Here is an 18,693-nt window from a genome sequence, read left to right as displayed (position 1 = left end):
TCAGAGCCAGGGTGGGGCTCTCGGGCCAGAAGCAGAGAGGGAACCAGCTTCCCCAGGCAGGAGGGGTCTGTTTGCTGGATTTCTTCCTGTGGGACCGGGCCCCAAGGACTAGCCAGCCCACAGCATCAAAGGACAGAAGGTGCAGACGGCCCAGGCTCCCTACCTTCTGCCAGGAACTAAGCACACCAGCCCTCAGTTCAGTTCAGTTGCTCAGTCGTGTCTGACTCTTTGCGACCCCATGGACCGCAGCACGCCAGGCCTCCCTGTCCATCACCAACTCCCCGAGCTTACTCAGACTCATGTCCATTGAGTTGGTGATGCCATCCATCCATCTCATCCTCTGTCGTCCCCTTCTCCTCCTGCCTTCAATCTTTTCCCAGCATCAGGGTCTTTTCAAATGAGTCAATTCTTCGCATCAGGTGGCCAAAGTATTGGAGTTTCAGCTTTAGCATCAGTACTTCCAATGAATAGTCAGGACTGATTTTCTTTAGGATGGACTGGTTGGATGTCCTTGCAGTCCAGTGGACTCTCAAGAGTCTTCTCCAACACCACAGTTCAAAAACATTCATTCTTCGGCGCTCAGCTTTCTTTATAGTCCGACTCACATCCATACATGTCCAGCCCTAGGATTTGCATAAGATGCTAATGGGGATGCTTTGCATTCAAAATGGAATTTCTCTGCAGCCCTGGTGAGTAGGGGCTTGGAGCAGATTTCATGTGTTTTCTTTTTTTCCTTTTCCCCCACTCTCTGGCATATGGGATCTTAATTCCACAACCAGGGATTGAACTCACACCCCCTGCATTGGAAACATGGAATCTTAACCACTGGACCACCAGAGAAGTCCGCTTCATGTGTTTTCTGAAGAAAGGGATGAGGTGTTTCTTCCTGCCAAGAGCATGGGCTAGTCCCTGGCTGAGGCCCCAGTAGTATCGCAGGCAATCCTCTCAACATCGCAGGGGTGAGGTGAGACTCCAGCCAAACCAGGGAGATGTTGCCCAGCGCCAGGACTTGGGATCAGGCTGCCCTGGCAGGTGGGCGGGCAAGAACGGCCCGGAGCAGGGTCTCGAGAGCTGGGAACTACTGAGCAGGCTCTGAGAAGAAAGGGTAGGAGAGGTATCACTGGTGATTACAGCCCAGTTTCTAAGCTGCTTGTTTAGTAAGGAAGACAGGGGAAAGTACAGTAATTTTCTTCAATGAAAACAGGCAACAGAATTCCCTTTGCCTCGTTCCCCTTGCAATTAAGCCCTTCTCTGCAAATGAAATGATTTGGTTTTCGTGGGGACTAATTTAAGCACACTGGAAGGGCCGCTGAACTTTTTGATTGCAAACATGAGCACGTGCAAAACAGAATCCCAAGCAGTGATGCCAGGCTGGTGAAGCTGCACTGTGTGGAACTGGGGCGTCCCTGGGGTGATGTGGGCTGAGCCCTGGGTCAGCAGTCCAGCTCTGCTCCTAAACCCACGCCCCTCTGCGTGGCTGACCCCCCTCTGCTCTCCAGCATCCATCCCCACATCCCCAGTGAGGAGGCTGGACCAGACCCCCAGGGGCAAATTCAGAAGCTTCTGACACATCAGTGATGGCCGTGAGTTAAAGATGCCGCAGGTTCTCCGCCACTTCCTCCGTCTCGTGGAAGAACATTCCACGCTGGGCCCAGAAAACACACATTGAAGTAGTATTTCTTCCTCCTTGAATCTGGGTTGGTCCTGGGTCAGCTTTGACCGATGGAATGTGGCCAGAGGGACACTGGCTAATTTTGGCCGGAGGCATTGGGGGCCTGTCATTCTGCTTTCACCCTCTTGGGCCTGGAGCCACCACATAACGAGGCGCAGCTGCCTTGCTGGAGAAACCTTGTGGGGAGACATGCCTGCCAGCCCCAGCTGGTGCAGCATCCCAGCTGGGGCCTCAGTCCCAGGTGAGCAGAGATCAGCCGTCCCCCTCCAGCGGTGCCCAAATCGCAGGATCAGGAGTAAATGGCTAGTGTTGTTTTCAGCTACTAAGTCTGTTGTTTTCACTTTTTGAATTTTTTTGGCTGAGGCATGCAGCATAATGGGGAGCTTATTTCCCAACCAAAGATCAAATCTGCGCCGCTTAGAACAGAAGGGTGGCATCTCAACCCCTGGACCACCAGGGAAGTCCCTGTGTTGTTATAACTTTTTCATTTGAAGTCGTTTGACTCACAAAGAGATTCAAAACCAGTCCTGCAATTTCTCCTGTACCCTTCAACCCAGCTCCTCCAGCGGCCCCACAGAATCGTGTGTCCTGTCCAGACTAGGAAACTGACATTGAGAGAGTAACTATTCACCCAGGCACAGACCTTATTTAGGTCTAACCACTCTGACATGCTGTGTGTGTGTTTCTATGAAATGTTATCACACAAAACCACTACATTTTGGGTGGTCTGTTGCTTGTGATAGAACAGATGCACGTATGGACAAGGTCCCCAGGAGTGTGTGTTATAGCTGGAAGTGACAAAAACAAGCTCAGACAAATCTGGGCACCAGGTGTGCGCACGCGCTCAGAGAAGCCAGTCCCTGGAGAGGCAAGGGTGAGGGGGCCTCCGAGCTCCATCCAGGCTTGGGGGTGCACCAGGGCTGGCTGCGGCCGCATGTTCTCAGAGGGGCTCCCCCACCTGGCTGCTGCTGCTCTGGGACATTGGAGGAAGGAAGAGATGGGAAGGGCTCAGATGGACGTGAGTGGGGCCCACCTCCTGGCCAGCCACTGGAGATGGAGCCCTGGGCCTCCCACGCGCAGCGCTGGAGACAGGAGGCTGGAGGGGTGTGCTCACTCGCTCAGTCTTGTCCGACTCTGCGACCCTGTGAATTGTAGCCTGCCAGGCTCCTCTGTCCTTGGGATTCTCCAAGCAGGAAGTGGGAGGAGGGCCTCTCAGAGGAAGGGGAAGAGAAAAGACAAGACGTGCACCATGGAGCAGAAATGCGAGAGACGAGGGCCACACCCTGGGCACACACACGGTAGGGAGGAAAGGGTAAGAACAGCCCACGCTGGACTCAGAGCGCCAGCATCCAAGTGGATGGTGGGAACTCGGGCCCCTCTGAGGGACAGGATCGGCTAGCGGGCAGAAGAATCACCGAGGCCATTTGCCAAAATTCCTGCCACAAGAAAAGATCACACTTCCCTACTCTCTTTGAAAATTGGGCCTGACCATGGGCTTCCCTTGTGGCTCAGCTGGTAAAGAATCTGCCTGCAGCGCAGGAGACCTGGGTTCAATACCTGCGTTGGGAAGAGCCCCTGGAGAAGGGAACGGCTACCCACTCCAGTATTCTGGCCTGGAGAATCCCAGGGACTGTATAGTCCATGGGGTCACAAAGAGTCGGACACGACTGAGCGACTGTCACTTTCACGTAACTTGCTTTAGCCAGTGACGGTCGCACTGGGAGGCAGAGGCTCCGAGAGCTGCAGCAGGTCTGCCGTACTTCCGCGGCTGTGGTTCAACGCTGCTGCCGAACCCTGAGTCCTGGAGAAACAACAGTTCAGGCTGGATCTCGGGCGGCCCCATGGTGCGATAGCGTAAGAAATCACTGTGTTGGCATCAGCCACCAGGAATCGGGCGGTGTTTGTTACTAGCATCAGCTGAAGAATACACGTGACTAACTTTTGCCACCTTTCTGGAGGGAAGAACAAGAAGCTGGTGTCACAGGAGGGGAGGAGGAGGAAACTGCCTGATCCCTCTACCCCGCCAATCCAACATCCAGTGCCTGGAGGCTGGGAATGGACTAGAAGATTCTGGAAGATCAGTCTAGGCCTTGGGGTTTTTTTTTCATTCTGCCAAAGCAGTGTCTGGCAGGCCTCTGCAGTGAGGATCTGGATCTTTCTGAGTTGGCTACCCCTGATATGCAATTACTGCAAAGACGAAATGGGGGGGTCCCCTGAAGAGAAGGATCAGAGGGCTGGTGCCCAGCAGGTGCAGGGGAGAAGGAATCCTCACCCCAGGCAGTCGGGCTGGCTCCACACTGGCAGCCACCATCACAACCTTGGTGGCGGGGGCACTTCATGTTTAGCAGGAGAGGCAGGGAGGGCCACATGGCCGTCCAGGAGACCCAGGACCCCGGTGGAAGAGGCTGGCAGGGTGCAGGCAGGTCAGAGGTCGACAGAACAATGGCCAGGGGAGGTGAAAAGGTGCAGAGGTCCCCGGAGTGTCCCAACCCGCCCCCCTCGACGCGCACAGCTCTGTAGGGGCACAGGTGCCCGGGGTTCCCCTCCCCCCAGGATCCTGAAGGTGGCTGATGGAGCCCAGACAGAGAGAAGAGTGAGTGTGCACGTATGCGTATGGACACGCGCTTATGCACGACTGTGCTCCACCCACCCAGTTGGGGGAGGGAGTTTCGTCTGAGACACACACGCTCTATGTACTTAATCAAATTTGCAGATGCCACACTGTTGGGGGGACGATGGCAAATATGCCAGATGACAAAGCTGGGATCTCAAGGAAAGTTGACAGGCCAGAGCGATGGGGTGGATCTAACAAGATGAAACTTAACAGGGACAGACGTGTCTATTTCTGTTTTATTGATTTACTTGTGCCCTGCCTTCATGCGCGGAGGAATGGGCGAGGAATAGCAACTCACAGGAGGAAGGCAATGAGATGTCAGCACTCAGGGCCACAGGCCTGACTGCACAGAACTGGGGACACAGAGGGGGCTGGAGCTAAGTTCCAGCAGGGCTTTGGGACCACGGGCTGATGGCCAGGTCTACGGGAAGCAATGGAGAGGTCGATCGTGGCTGCATCAGTAAAGGTATACCACCCAGGTTTGAGGTTAGCGGGACTGGGGGTCAGAGCACGTGAGTCTGAAGCCTGGTTTGGTCAGCCTGTCCTGTCGGGCAGGTACCTTTTAGGCAGCTCAAGCCTGATTGACCTCTTTTCTGTCCCGCTGGTAATCAGGTCCCCCTGCCCGTCTCTCCTTTCCTGGGGTCAGGGCACCCCCAGGCAGCCTCTCCCTTTAAACACATCGCAGCAAGAGTCAGGCTTGGGACTTCCCAAAGTGGTGGTGGGGGTGTGGACGTGGGAGGATTACTCCAAGAACTCTTTCCACCCTCCACCCCAAAGCTAACACAGTCCGGCTCAGAGTTCTGGCAGCTCAGCTGAGGACTGGGAGTGGGATGTTGTACTCCCATCTAGGGGGCACCTCTCATTTTCTCTGAGGGATCTCTTACTGGCCCCTTCTCTTGGGTTCCGCTGAGAAGGTTCAGCAGGAATATGGTCCCTTGCTCCAAACGTCATAAGGGAAGGGTTAGGCTAGTTCTGATGATCCATGAAGGGCAGGGCTGGGCCCATGAACCTCAAGGAGACAAACCTTGTCTCTGTAGGAGAAGATATTTTGAGCCTTGAACTGCCTTGGTAGATAATGAGCCCCCCATCACTGGAGGTATGTAAGCAGAGGCTGCTGCCGCCAAGTCACTTCAGTCGTGTCCGATTCGGGGCGATCCCATAGACGGCAGCTCACCAGGCGCCTCCGTCCCTGGGATTCTCCAGGCAAGAACACTGGAGCGGGTTGCCATTTCCGTCTCCAATGCATAAAAGTGAAAAGTGAAAGTGAAGTCACTGAGTCGTGTCCAACTCTCAGCGGCCCCATGGACTGCAGCCCACCAGGCTCCTCCATCCAGGCAAGAGTACTGGAGTGGGGTGAAGCAGAGGCTACATGGGCAGATATGCTAGCATGGAGCAGATGGATGGAACTAGATGAGTTTGAAGGTCTTGCCTGTTACCGAGATGGGATAACACTAGGCGAGCTTTTTTTTTTTTTTTCGTGTTTTGTTTGTTTGTTTTAGGCAAGCTCTTGGTTAAAGCTTAACCAAGATTTTTGACCCATTAGAACCCTGAATAAGGCACCTGTCTCCCACCCCTTAACCCCTCCCTTCTGCTCTCTATTAGAAGATACCTGGGGAAGAGAGTTCCTTCCATACCCCTCGGCTGTCTCAGGAGGACTTCCTGGAGGAGGAGTTGATCCATCTGCAGGATCTGGGGGAGAAGGTGTGAGCTTTGAGGGGTAGTGGCCCCTGGCAGAGAAGTAAGAACACACTGGAGAGGGGAGCTAAGCAGATGGCGGAGCTGGGATGGGCACACCCCCTAGCTGGCAGGGGCCTGGGCTCTGGATCTGAGCCCAGGCTCTGTGACGTCCTGGCTGTGTGACACACTTCCTCTGGACCTCAAGTTTCCCATCTATCAGTATATAATGGAGACGGCACAGGCACCAGCTCCACAAGTGGTGAAGGATTCGCTGACATACTGCAATGTGCTGGGACGTAGACAGAATTAATAATGATGAGGATGATGAAAATGTGTAAACAGATGGAATTAACCAGTGTTCAGATGTCAGCTCATCACAAACGACTTGTCTCAAGCCAAAGCGTTTCTGCCTGGAGCAGGCTGCTGCCTGGGGGCGATGAGCTCCCTGTCCTGGGAAGTATTCAAGCCCTGTGACCTGATGGCTGGGCAGGGAGGGGAGGCCTTCAGGGGCATATGAGGATGGCCAGCAGGGGTCAGCAGCACAGCAGGAGGAAGGGGAGGCACCAGCAACCTCCCCACCGGCTGTGGGGACAGCAGGGACCGCTGAGTCAGGCGGCCTTGCCTCTGGCCAGGGGTGAGGCTTGTCCTGCAGGGCAGTTCTGGTACCAGTGGGCTGGGTGGTGGGGGGATGGGAAAAGGAGGGCTCGGAGGCTTCGGATGAGGAGTCCCGTGGCTGAGCACACAGTGGGCTTCAGGGGGCTCTGGGCAGACTGGGGAGACCAGAGCAGTGACGCTGGCACCCCAGGAGCCCAAGCTCCAGGTCCAGTCCCCCAGGAGGGTTACTCAGGTGGCCAGAGATGGGGTCAGCTGGCCCGACCAGCAGTTCTGATCTCCAAGGGGGCGCTGGCATCCCACCCACCCCTGGTGCTGGGCCCTCCTCCAGCTCCGCTGGGGGCCTCCCGGGGCCAGGAGCCTGAGGAGGAGGAGAGCAGGTCCATGGAGGGGCAGGGACTCAGCTGTGTCCCCAGAGATGGTCCTTCCCCCTTCCTGTCCTCCAGGACTGACGAGGGGGCAGGCGATTGTGCTGCGCTGAGAGTCAGTACGGGGTGGGGGCCCGATACAGCCCCTGCAGCCTGGGCAAGCACACAGAGCCCCTGGGTGTGCTCCTTGGGGCTGAGGGTGGGAGAAAGGCTCATCCCTCCCCTGTTCCCCTCTGAGGCCTCCCCCGCAGAGAGGGCGCTTGCCACCTGCAACGGAGCAAGGGGATCCGGCCTGGATGTCACCGTTGTTGGCCAGACTCAGGGTGGTCATGCTGCCCTCTGCCTGGCCTCCGCTGCTTGGGAGGGGGTGCAGGTCACTCCTGGCCCCCCGAGATGCCCCCCGCCTCCCTCTGGGGAGGGTGCGCCAGGGCTGGGCGTGCTGAAGGCAGAGCAGAGGGTCCGTGCGCCCACCCTAACCCTAACCCTCCCTGCCTGGGGCCCATTCTGGAGCCAGAGAAAGCTGATGACCCCCCACACGTCCACCCCAGGGAGCACTCTGGCACCAGTTGGGAGAGGGCCCTGGCCGACAGCATCCAGGAGGGAGCCTGGGGCTTCAGAGTGGCTCCAGGGACGTGGGGAAACTTCTCTGACAAAACCAAACCGAAGCCAAAACAAACAGAACCTCTCCTGAGAGAAAAAGGCCTGAAATCCCACCATTAAAAATTCATTCCTTTAGCTTAACACTTTGTCCTTTTTAAACATAAAAGCCCATCAGAGCCTCACCTCCGAGTAGATGTGTCCAAGGAAGGAAGAGAGAGAACGCTTGGAGTCCTGGAGAAGAAACATGTGAGGGGACCGAGGCAGAGAGCCCAGCAGGAGCGGGTTTCCCGGGATTTCCTTCCCCGGCTCCGCGGACACCTGCCAGGGAGGGAAGGGTCTCCCAGGGCGGCCCCCAGTTTAGGGGCGTGAGACTGGACGACAGCCCTCCAAGCAGACGCCACGCGCACGTGAGCATGCACGCACTCCTGCAGGCTCGTGTGCCCTCCTGTGTACACACCTGTTCGTCCTTCACGCACACACGTCCCTCCCTAACACACACACACACACACACCACCGCACGCACCCTCTGGCTCCTGCACGTGACATGGAATCCAGAGCAGGGAGGACTCTGGGCCTCCAGCGCCTCCCCCTCCATACCTCCCCAGGGTCGTGCCCGAGCTGCGTCCCCCAGGAGTTGCTTTCCTGATTTAGGGTCACTGCTTCCAGCCAGTGAATCTTTGGAGAACCTGCTGGAAGCTGCTGAAGGGCCCTTGTGACATCTGAGAGGTGGAGTGATTAACCCATTAGCAGGATCAGCTTCTCACACTGACATCTGCCTGGGGCCCCCCGTGAGCTAGCCCTCTGCTTCCACAGCCGCCCACCTGCCCGGGTCCCCCTGCGGGCTGCAGCTGAGCCGGAGGTGGGGGGTGGGGGTCCGTCTTGGTGCATTAGGTCTTTATGCTGGGGGCCTCTGCCTTCCCTCTTTTTAAATTGTGGCAAAACGTCCTCCTCTCCTTTTTAAGTAAGTTTAACGTTTACAGTCACACTTGGACATAAATTTGAAGAATCAAACAGTATTTCACAGCTGATAAAGAAACCTGCCCCTGCCCACCTCCAGGCCAGCTTTCACCTCCGTTGCTCACTTTCTCCTGCTCTTGGGGGTCTCTCTTCTACCTGATGTGCAGATACTACAAATTCACGATTTTTCTATTTTAGATCGTATCTATTGATTTCTTACTGTCGATTAGAATTTTACTTCCATTAAGATTCAAGTACCCCATCACCCACTCCCCCCCCCCCAACCTCTAAACGTCTACTACCATTTTTATGAAATCAGCGTCTCAGGTGTACATTCCCGCTGCAGCATGTCAATATGATTGAGTCTGAATCATGCGGTGTCTCAGGATTAGATTTTCTCTCCTAGAAAACTCTTTGTTTCCTAAAGTTAATCAAGTTGCCTTTTGAGGCTTTTTGGTTTATTTATTCCTTCAAATTTCTGTGTTCCCATCATCAATCTACGCCAGAGCCTCTGACCAGACTTTAAACCTTCTCTCGGGGAAATTCCCCAAAGGTCCAGTGGTTAGAGCTCAGCGCTTTCACTGCCGGGGTCTGGGTTCAATCCCTGGTCAGAGAAGTAAGATCTTGCCAACTGAGTGGTACAGCAGAAACAGCAACAACAAAAAACCCTCCTCTTGAGGTGGTCATATCCCTTTGGTAATCTGACCAGCCCTGCGGGACTCTCCCTACAGAACCTTGGGGTCCTAGGCCTCCCCTGCACCACCTTCCAGCACTGGAGCCCTGCGTGCCGGGTCTGGGGTTGCTTTCTTTCTTGATTTCTATCCTCACTTTGATGGAAGTCATCCTTTAAGATAGCCTCTTCCAGACTTGGCCTTGAGACTGGGACTCCCGGCACTCCCTCTTGTTCTGTCTGTGGGAGCCCCAACATGCAGGCAGTGCCTGGGTCTAGAAGCAGGGTATCACCAGCCCATGGAGGCTGGTGACTCTTCAGCTTTCAGCCCATCCTCCTGCATCAGGAGGACAAGCTGCCTCGTTTCAGAGGCCTTCAACTTTTTCCTTGTTGAATCCAGTCTTCCTTGTTCAATCCCTTCAACGGCGGGCCCTCCCCAAAGTGAGGATAGCTAGATGTTAGTTGCATCTCCCAAAGCTGAGTCTCCCGTGCAGTCCTCTCCTGGCTCATCCTCTGTCCTCGAAGCACCTCTTTTTGCCCCCTTTGCTATCATTTAGGGGGGATTGCGGACCCAGTGTTCACTCTACAGTTGGTGTGGACCAACTGCAAGGGCATTACTGACTCATTTTTGTAAAGTCTCAAAACCCAGCACGACGCTGGTACATGGCAGGGGCTGCCTGGATAAACGAATAAGTGAAAGGCAAAAAGACAGGGTCCTCTGCCCTCAAAAACCTCACAGCACAGTTGGGCGGAGGATGCAGGTTGGAGGGAGGAGGAAGCCGATAGATCCGTCCCTCAGTGCTCAGAGTGGGGCTGATCATGCAAGCGGCCGTGCAGCCCACAGGCCATGGAAATTCGGGGCGGCCGCCGCAGGTACGTCACCCGCCCCAGCGGGGAGGACAAAGGCACCGTGACAAGAGGCTGGAGGGAGTGGCCACCCGAGGCCATCCAGGAAGCCAAGCTCCAGGCACAGGCAGGGCAGCCAGGAGGTCCAACTTAAGGCTGACAATCCGGCCCTGCCCCATGCTGGGCCCCACCACAGCCTGGGTGCATGGAGAGGATGGGGTGCCCCTCACCTGAGAGGTGAGCGCGGTGCCAGAGTGGGAGTGTCAGATAAAATGCAAGAAGCCCAGGGCCCCCCACCCCCACCCCGAGGTCTAGACCCAGCCCCCAGCCCTTCCCTGGCCCCTCAGGCAGCTGGACTGCCTTCCTGGCATGGATCACCTGGGGCCACGCGGCGGCCCCTCTGCTGGGGAGGGTGAACTGGCTACTCACATCTCAGGCCTAATTTTCTTTCTTTCTTCTTTAATATTTATTTTTTATTTATTTGGCTTTGCCGCGTCTTACTTGGGGCATTTGGGATCTAGTTCCCTGGCCAGGGATTGAACCCAGGGCTCCTGCACAGGGAGCGTGGAGTCTTGGCCGCTGAACCACCAGGGAAGTCCCCAAGCCTAATTTTCTCTGCTCCCTTAGGAGGGCTGGAAAGGTCATCAGAGCAGCAAAGGCCAGAGGGCCAGAGCTCTGGAGGTGAGCTAGCCAGGCCTTCGAGGGCCTCCCCCCACCTCGGAACTTGGGGTCCAGGCTTCTGCCCTGGTCTTGCTCAGAGGGGCAGGCAGCGGGTGGCCAGCCAGGCTGAAACAGGGCAAGTGGCGAGGAAGAGAACGCCTGAGAGGCCCGCAGGACCATCATGATCAGGTCCCGACTGCATTTCCCTTTATCACTGCTGCACACATCAGGACTCCCCCCCCGCCTCGGAATCTCAGAGCCTCTCAATCCAGGCCAAGGAGTCAGCAGCCAGAGCCTCAGCTTCCTTATCTGTGAAATCCAGGCATAAGAAGAGCACTTCCCTCACAGGGTGATCAGAGGATTAACCCAAGTTGATAACAACTAGTAGTTAGAACAGTGCCCAGCGCTTGACAAGGGCTTTATCCGTGTTTGCTGACATTCTGTGCCAAATGTCACGATTTGAACCCCCACCCCGTTCTTGCCGCCAAGCCCAGGCCTCGCCCCTGCCCTCCCGGGTCCTCCCAGGCCCCTCGCCACCTGTAGCAGCCTCCAGGGCCTTCCTGGAGCAGAGAAAGGGATCTGGGGAGCAGCTGCCCAAAGAACAGACTCCCCAGTCTCCAGCCTGCCAGGGCCCTGCTGGCCTGGGGTGGGCCGCCCAGAGCTGGGGCGGGGGCAGGCCAAGGACGGACGGCCCCCCAGCCCTGTGTGCTCAGCTCAGCAGAAACCACAGCCGACGATAATGGGCTGGTGGCCTTCAGCTGCAACCAACTTCATTTTCTGCCACAATTAAACGATCGCCCACGTTTGCTCACGCTCACTGATTCAATTACCTTCACGGCCCTGAAGGACTCGTGGAGAAACAGGCATAAGTAATGTGCATCAGCTGCCCCCGGCCGCCACCCCTGCCCATCACTCTTACAGGCCAGGCCGGCCCTGCCTGCCAGCACCAGCCTATCGCTCCGGGAGCCCCGGTTCCCCAGGTCAATCCTCCCCTGCTCCCACCACCCACAGCTGGCCTGAGAGTGGGCCATTACCTGCTTCTACCCGCGCAGCTGGGGTCCCCAGGAGGCCACCCCCTCTGCGGGTCTCCGGTGTCTCACCTGTGAAATGACAGAAAGATTGTTAGCTCTGAAGGGTGGCCCTTGCCTGGAACTGAGGTCCTGGCTTCATAGTCAAATGCAGCACCTCTCAAAGTGGGGGGAGAGACGAGGGGTCCTCTCTCCACTGTCCCCCACCCCGCTGCCACTCCAGCCACTCAGAAGGCTTCTGGGAACTCCACACTCTCCAAGGCCTCTGAACTTCCATGGATGCTCTTCCCCTTGCTGTTCCCTCCACTCTCTTCTCTGCCCAGGACTCCTATGTGCCCTTCAGGGTGCAGCTTGGATGCCTTAAAGCTCACCCCATGGCAAGCTGATTAACCTCGCCCTCCTTATGCTCCCCAGCACTTCACACATGCCCCAGTGGTACCCACGTGTCCTGCATTGAGGGGGCAGGCTCAAATTCAAGTATTCTGGGCTGCTGTCCCCATATAACCATTTCAGGGCATGAAGCTGAACTCAGAGTTGGAAAATGTGGTCACTGCGATTCCCCTCCCCGACAGAGGCCCATTCATGTAAGGCCTTGCTGGCATTTATAATAATAACAGCCAACATCTGGGGTACCTTGTGTCAAACACTGTGCTAAATGTTTTTTATTTGTACAACATCATCAAAACATCACAACAGCCCTAAGAAAATTATGCCAAAAAAATTTTGCATTCACAGATGCAAAAACTGAGGCTCAGCGAGGTTGAGATGCTCGTCCCAGGTCACATCACCAGGAAATGGCAGAGCTGAGACTCGAACCCAGGTGTGTGCACCTCACCATCCACACTCTTCACCAGCCCCCCATCCCCTGCAGCACAGGCCACAGGTTCGAGTCTGGCTCTGCCACTGACAGTTATGTGACTCTGGGCAAGACCTTTCATCTCTTTGCAGCCTTGCTTTGTCTCGCCTCCACTGTAAAATGAAAAGATTATAGCTGGTGGCCTCTGAGGGCCTCTCCAGCCCGGATGTTCTGAGATTTCACGTCTGTCCGGAAAGTGTTGCTCTGACCAGCAGAACCAACGAAGCTGTGAAAAATAAAGGCACAGATGGTGGGTTCACCCTCTAAGGGGCTGCTCTGGGGCAGCCCCTCCCGGCACCCCTCCTCTCATGCCCAGACGGCGGCAGCAGCCTGTGCCCTCCAGGAGGGCCAACCTCCACTCTAGGAACAGCGGCAGAGTCTTCGGGGCTCAGGGTAGGGCAGGTGCCTTCCTCTGGTGGCCTTTGATGTCAGCCTCCAGGGAGACCTCATGCAAGTTAAGGCCAGAGGAGTCAGACCCCAGAGTCCTGACATGTAGCCGGAATCTCAGTCCTCATCACACACTGGCTCTTTCTTGGATTAACAGCCCATGAGCATCCACCCTCCTGAGTGCTGTCTGGGGAAGTGGTCCTCGCTGAGCCCTGGCCAGACGTGAGCTGGGGACGTAGCCAGCCCTGCGCCGCACATCCTGCCTGTGTCCTCGCAGGGGGACCCAGCCGCGCCTCCCTCCTGCCTCCTCCCCAGCCCGGACCCGGCCCAGGACTGGCCTGGGGGAGTAGGGGCTCACTCGGGCATCTGGCCTCTCCTCGATGGAGGGGTATCCTTGCCCTAGCGGGTGTGACTGTGGGACTGACTGGTGAATAAGCTAGTGGCTGAGAGCCGGGCCCCACGTGCAAAGCCCAGCTGTACCACTGGCACAGCCTTTCTGGGCCGCTGTTTCTCAGCTGTGACCGAGGGTATAATGGCCCCAACCCCGCCCTGGACGTGAGGGTCAGATGAAGAAACGTGTGCACGTGAAGAGCAGGTGCCCCGGACAGCTTGCTGCTGGTGGGTGGCCACACTGGGGGGTCCCTGGCACTCCCCCACCCCTGGCCCCACGCACTCGCCTCCCCCTGACGTTCCCCCCAGGACTGGCGGGTGGCACCCCTGGGTGACCTTGTCAGTGGAGCCCAGCCGACTGAGAGGGTTTGGCACCTCCCCTGCTGGGTGCGGTCTCCTCAAAGTTTCAGGTTCCCTGGAGGGTGGAGGCTGAGGAGGGTCAGTCATGGCCCCTGCAGCCCCGGAGGTCACAGCTCGTCAGCCATTTGGGATCCCAGAGAAGGCCAGGCCGCCCGTGATGCCAAGTCCGGGATGGGATCCAGGCTACAGGTTCCCTCCCAGGTGGGGTCAGGGTGGGAGTCAAGGCAGTCAGGCCAGTATAGACCCAATTCGGGGGCCGTTGCCAGCCACCCAGCTTCCCAAGACCGTGAGAAGCTGCCGGCGACCAGCACCATCTTTCAGCACGTGGTCCATCCCTGGCTTTCTAGGGAGGGGGCGGCAGCTGATGGACAAGGCGGCCAAATACCAGAGGGCTTGGGCGGCTAGGGGAGAGTCTGGGAGATGTTGGGGGGCAGGTGAGCGAGAGCCACACACCAGCCTCAAAGGAAGCCCAGGCCTCTGTGCCCAGGACCTTCCTCTCTGGTTCCCTTTAGGGCACCCGGGGCCTCTGTGGGGTCCCTCAGGGCCCAAGTCTCTGGACAAAATCCATTCCCCTGCCCTCCGCAGAGAACCCGATCCCAAAGGCCTGCTAATCAGGACGTTCCTGTTGAGCCCAGACTGTCCCCCACTCAGCTTGCTCACAAACCCACATCTGGATCACACCTGCGCCCATCAACATGCACGTCCACACACTTGTACTCACACGTACACACAGACGCGTGCGCATGCACACACGCGTAAACTCACATACGGCCTGAGCACCGCAGAACGAGAACAAGAAGCACCCGCAGAAACAGAGAAGGGGCAAGAGGATGTGAGGGGAAAATGGAAAACCTGAGACAGAAGGAGCGAAGACTGGGATTCCCTCGTGGTCCAGTAGCTGGGACTCCACCCTCTCACTGCGGGGCCCGGGTTCAATCCCTGGTCGGGGAACTAACAACCTGCAAGCCCACAGCACAGCAAAGGAAAAAAAAAAAAAGATGAGTGAGTGAATAAAAAGCTAAGACAGCCCAGGCCCTAACTGACAGGAAGAGAAAGAGGGAGACAGAAAGAGACCATGGAGGAGCTCACAGGACCGAGGGTGCTTACTCCCTGAGCCTCGACACTCCTGCCTGTAAAATGGGGCTCCTCACACAGCGGGGGCGTGTTGGAGGAAGCATTCTGCACACTTGTCCTGGAGGATACCGCACCACCAGGGATGCGGCAGGGAAGGAAGGAGAGGGTGGGATGCCCAGCTGGCGCCCGTGCAGGGGGGGTGGAGGGGCTCTTTCTGGAAACTGGGTGAGTTGGCAGGATCCGCGGCACTGTGATATTTACCCCGTGGGAGGGGTGACGACACATCCTGGAACACCGAGGGTCGTTGTCTCCAGAGCAAGAGAACTGGGTCACAGGGGGAGCTGCTAAGGAAAACTCACAGTGACCAGGCTGAGGACCCCATGCCCAGGGCCAGGAAAAGGAGAGGGAATCCCTGAAGGCCCATGACACCACACACCCCCAGCTGGGAGAGCCAGAGCTGGGAGAGGAAGAGGCTGGGAGGAGGAACCAGAGACCCAGAACGAGTTCACCCCTTCAGCCCTGCTCATGTTCATCAAACATGTACACCGGAGGACGGTGCTGAGCTACAGGCTGGGGACATACTGTCAAACAAAATGAGCCAAGTCACCGTCCTCGAGGAAGAAGAACGTGCCAGAGCAAATAATCACCCAAGTATGAAAGGTACTAGTTGGTGGCCCGCATCAGAGAGCTCAGGGAGGGCTTCTTGGCGGAGATGATGTTTGAGCTGGCCTCTGAAGGGTGAAGGAGGAGTTAACTAGGCAGAGAGATGAGGAAAGGGCATCCCAGGCAGAAAGAACAGCGGGTGCCAAGTCCCCATGCAAGGTGTGGCTGGACCACAGAGTTGGACTGGGGCCGGGGAGGCATTTGGACTTTTTTTCCTTAGGACCGGGAGTCATGGAAGAGTATTAAGCAGATAAGTGACGTGACCCAAATCGTTCTCAACCGTCTGGGGAGGACGGCTGTGGGAGGACAGCACGAGGAGCTGTAGCACCGTCGTGCGGGAGACGGCAGGGTGGTGGCCGTGGAGACGGAGCAGAGGGGACCAGCCTGGGTCGTGAAATCCACAAGACCTGGAGCTGGACAAACTGCTGGGCCAGGCAGCAGGGAAGGGCCGGGGGAGGGGCGTCCTGAAAACGCCAGGGGAGGCTGTGGGCAGCCGGGCAAAGGGGGAGCAAGCCAGGGGGGGACCAGCCCACCCCTTTGACTTGAGGATGGGCCCCAGATGGTTGCACTGCGCCCGTGGCAGCAGTGTCAGTCGGTCAGTTTTGTCCGACTCTTCGCCATCCCAGGGACTGTAGCCTGCCAGGCTCCTCTGTCCATGGGATTCTCCAGGCCAGAATACTGGAGTATTTCCCTTCTCCAGGGGATCTTCACAACCCAGGGATCGAACCCAGGCCTCCTGCATTGCAGGGAGACTTTTTACCATCTGAGCCACCAGGAAGCCTGGAGCGTGCTTATGAGCCCAGGCACTTTCTACCTCCAAATGGTGGCTGCTAAGAGCTAGTCTGGAACGTTCGGTGTACCGAAGAGCGAGGTGCTGGTCAGGGCTGATTTCCTGGAGGAGAAACAGGAACCAGGCCCAGCGTCACAGGGTCCCGGATGTGGTTGGGGAAACAGGCGGGGGAGCAGGCATCTTGCAGGCGGGGCCAAGCTTCGGGAAAGTGACCACGGAGAGAACTTGGCAGCAGCCGGAAACAGAAATAGAGCGGGCTCTGACTGCGCAACAGAAAGGCCCACATCATGGGTGCTTTTGCTCACTGCTGTGTCTCAGATCATATCCTAGGTGCTCAGAAACATTGTTCAATTAATGAGTGAATGAGGAGTCAGTGTGGCTCTTTACAACAACAAAGCAAAAACAGAAACCACTGGAAGGTGAACTGACCCTCCTGAGGCCCTGAGTTCCCCTAGAATCCGCCCCTCAGAGCCATGGTGGGCCCTCCCCTCTGCCCCTCTAGGGGCCCCCCTGCTCAGCCTGTGTTGCTGTGAGGTTCCCAAACAAGGATCTGAGCCCAGCCAGGAAGGAAAGGGGAATGAGGGAGGGCGGTGGGGAAGGAAGGTCATGGCCAGGTAACCAGACCCCAGCCTTTTAGCTGGACCTGCTTTCCCTGCTGAAATGCAATTCGCCAGCCTGGGCTGGGGAGCAAAGGCCTCAGGGCGCTCCAGGAATCCCTGTCCAGGGAAGGGAGGACCCGCGGGGGGAACTGGAAAAGAGTTCACAGGCAGGAAGGGCGGCTGGGCTGGACTGGTGGGTGGGGGGCCCCCAGCCCCCTCTTTCTGCCAATAACACATCTGTCCAGCAGCACATGCTGTGCCAGGCCCCAGAGTGGGTGTGGCAGGCACTGCCTGGACAGGGACCAAGGAAGCCTCAGGGAGGAGAATCAGGAGACCGGGTTTCTGGCCCTGCCTATTGCCCCGGCTCCCCAACTCTGAGTGAGCAGTGAGGGGGACTGTCTGGGAGAGGGGCTCCATGGACACAGGGAAATGCAGGAGGGGCGCGGGGGAAAGCCAGGCATCTGGTGCTGTAGCAACAGCTCTGAGAGGGGCAGGGTGGGGGGCTTGTCAGACCAGGAGGCAGGGGAGGGGGCCCTGGGGAACCAGGACATGGGGGACGTGGCCCAGAGTAAGAGAGGGGCAGGACCCGCCAAGAGGGAAGCTGGCAGAGGGGACTGGGCAGAGCCCCAGGGGGTCAAGCAGTCACACAGCGAGAAGGGATGGGCCGGGTCAGTGCAAGTGGGCCACTCAGCACCCAGAGGCAGCGTGGCCAGGAGTGCAGCTAGACTCCAGGCCTTCCTGATATCTGGTCCAGCATCACTCGGACCTGAAGTCTGCCCCTCGCTGAGTCCCTGTCCTTTGCTCACCATCCCCCAGACCTGGTCTGGCCTGTCTCAACACCTAAGGAACCCGCCTGCGGCTTCCACCCCGCGCCCGCTCTCCCTGCCAGGCCAGGGCACACTTGGGGGGGACAGCAGCTGCAGCTCAGCACCTGCCCATCTGCCTGGGACCCTCAAACCCTCTCCCCAAAGCGGGCCAGAGCGAGCCCCCTGCAGACAGCGGAGCTCTGCTCTCTGGTAAGAGGCCCTTGGGAGCCTCCCCAGGAGCTGAGGGCAGAGGGCTGTAAGGCATCCCTCCCCACCCCCACGCCCGCCCCCCTGAGCACTCCCCTCGCCACGCTCCCCCACACCAAAGCCTCCTTCTCCTTCAGGTCTCCTTCTGCGTAGGTCACCTCCTCCAGGATACCTTCCCTGCTGCCCCCAGCCTGGTGAGAGGACACGCACCCCCTCCCCACCAACACACACGCACACCACGCCCCCCCAACACACACACACAAAACACCCCCCCAACACACACACACACACCACGCCCCCACCAACACACACGCACAAAACGCCCCCCAACACACACATACACCACGCTCCCACCAAAACACATGCACACCACGCCCCACCAACACACACATACACCACGCTCCCACCAACACACACGCACAAAACATCCCCCAACACACACACACACCACGCCCCCACCAACACACACGCACAAAACGCCCCCCAACACACACATACACCACGCTCCCACCAAAACACATGCACACCACGCCCCACCAACACACACGCAACCCCCACCATCAACACACATGCAGCCCCCACCAACATACACGCACCCCCCACCAATACACACACACCCCCCACCAACACACATGCACCCCCCTGCCACCAACACACACACACCACACCCCCACCAACACACAGGCACACCGTGCCCCCACGAACACACACACACACCACGCCAACACACACCCGCACACACATGTACACCACGCCCACCACCAAAGCACATGCACCCCCCAACAACACACACGCACCCCCCCACCACCAACACACACACACCCCCTGCCACCAACACACACACACACACCCCCACC

This window comes from Ovis canadensis, chromosome 20, assembly GCF_042477335.2.
Source record: "Ovis canadensis isolate MfBH-ARS-UI-01 breed Bighorn chromosome 20, ARS-UI_OviCan_v2, whole genome shotgun sequence".
NCBI lineage: Eukaryota > Metazoa > Chordata > Mammalia > Artiodactyla > Bovidae > Ovis > Ovis canadensis.
This window is presented reverse-complemented; position numbering follows the sequence as displayed.